The sequence below is a fragment of the Limulus polyphemus genome, unplaced genomic scaffold (genome assembly GCF_000517525.1).
Source record: "Limulus polyphemus unplaced genomic scaffold, Limulus_polyphemus-2.1.2 Scaffold5257, whole genome shotgun sequence".
Classification (NCBI taxonomy): domain Eukaryota; kingdom Metazoa; phylum Arthropoda; class Merostomata; order Xiphosura; family Limulidae; genus Limulus; species Limulus polyphemus.
Window position 1 is genome coordinate 37,888 of NW_013670867.1, and position 1,989 is coordinate 39,876.

Sequence of the window (1,989 nt, forward strand, 5' to 3'; positions counted from 1 at the left end):
CTGCTTTTTATCAAAATCCACACAGTCAGGTTCAATTGCTTTAGAACACCCTTTATTGAGACAAATTATTCTCCTAAACTGTCAGAAAACTGATTATCTCCTATGACAGCTTACCTTAAGTTTTATAGCTGACTAAAACTCTCTTACACTCTGCTTTACTTTTGGCTCTCTTTCCACTTTCTGGTCTCTCATCTAGTGGCCACTATATATATCTTTTGCTGAGACATTCTAGAACTCCATAGTCTCGACATCAATAACTTACAACTTACAATAGCTGTCTGTTTTTAACTCTCTTATTATAAAAAACAACAACTAAACAATCATGAAACAATAATTCACAAAATAAATTAATCAATATTACCTTCAATAAAGTCTTTTATATCATGACACTGTATAAGGCAAGACTTGCAAGTACCCACTCTCCAAAGAAAGAGACAAATATATCATCATGAAACAACATCAGGAGAAGGGGAATATAACATAAAATGTGTACAAAATGCAAAAAACTGGGATAGGCCTAGCAGATTCAGCAGTAGAAGCCTGGAATGCAATCCACGATAAGGTGGAAGAAACTGACAAAATCTGGGTCATCTGAAGGAGGAAATCGAGTAATATTGGGAGCAGGTAGGGTGGACCTAGGCTCCCACGGGCCCACACAAAAGAAATTAGAACTAAGAGTATAAATTATAAATTAAATTAAATTAATGGTAAGAAATTGTGTTGTGAAATAAACGTATGTAATACATGTTATTTGTTGAAGAAAAAAAAAGAGTATTTAAATCACTAAAACCTCGTAAATATATTTCAAATATATATGTTTTGGTAAAACTTTATATTGGATCTGTTATTTTCTCTACCCTAACTCTATATAAGGTTGGTCAGTTTGACCAACTTCGTAACCAGCAAAAAATATAAATAACCCTTTTTTTCTAGAATGACTTCCAAATGGAACAAGAAACTGCTTGTGTGCATTCCTCATGAAACATCTGTATCATATTTTATATTTCACTTCATCTAACCTTAACTAAACTAAAGAGATCCCTATTTTTACATTTAAGTTACTTTTATAATAATAAATAAAGAATAAACATTAAAAACATGAAATGAGGTTCTTACCCATGTCTTCTTGTTTTTGCTGTTGACTGTCAATGACACTTAACCCTACTTTTTTCAAATTAATGGTAGTGATACACAAAATAATTTTAATTTAATCAAATAATGCACCTAAGTACATACAATAATAACATGTAAAAAAGCAGACAATTTCCTCTAACTATCACAATTTTTCTGATTTTCTAACTATGCAACAAGAGACATTACAAATTCATCCAAGTTAGCTGTTATCTTTCCCATGGGAATGAAGATCGTACTAAAAGAGAAATTTACAATTCCCTGTTCAGAACACAATGTAATATAATATGTCATTTTATAGATGAAAACCTTGGCTTTCTATTACTTATAGATAATACAGAACTAAACATAAGAGAGAACTATTTACAAATCCTGAAAGAGAGGATGTGACAGGTGGGTGTGTCAAGAACGGTCTCATTTTCTATTTGATGCCTCGGTAACTAAACAAAATTGAAAGCTGTGCCTAAAGAAAATGTGTCACCTTTCTAACACTAGGAGAAATTCAAGATTTTTTTAACTACTGCCTTATAAAATTAAGAACTTAAAACTTATATACCATTAACATATGGGTTATTAGCTATGATTTTATAAAATACTAATTGATATAGCATAAACAAAAATTAGTTTAAATAAAATTTTGAATGCAAGCGACTAAAACCTTGTGACATGCAGTAAATGTTGCCCAGACAGATAGAGTTAACAAATATAAAAACACCTACCTATGTACAATACAACAAATTGTACATGCAAATTCGATGACGAGGAACCCACTTTGAGACTAATAATGGCTGGAGACGGCTTAAATGGGTAATGAAGAAAAACTTTAATATAAGTTTAACATGACAGCAAATGTACAAC

General features: G+C 31.2%; 1 protein-coding gene across 1 annotated transcript in view; it reads right to left on the bottom strand.

Annotated features, from left to right (window-relative positions):
- Window positions 1-1,989, bottom strand: part of LOC106472339 (venom phosphodiesterase 2-like) — a 60,137-nt gene that overhangs the window by 28,350 nt on the left and 29,798 nt on the right. The gene's annotated exons all lie outside the window — the stretch shown is intronic.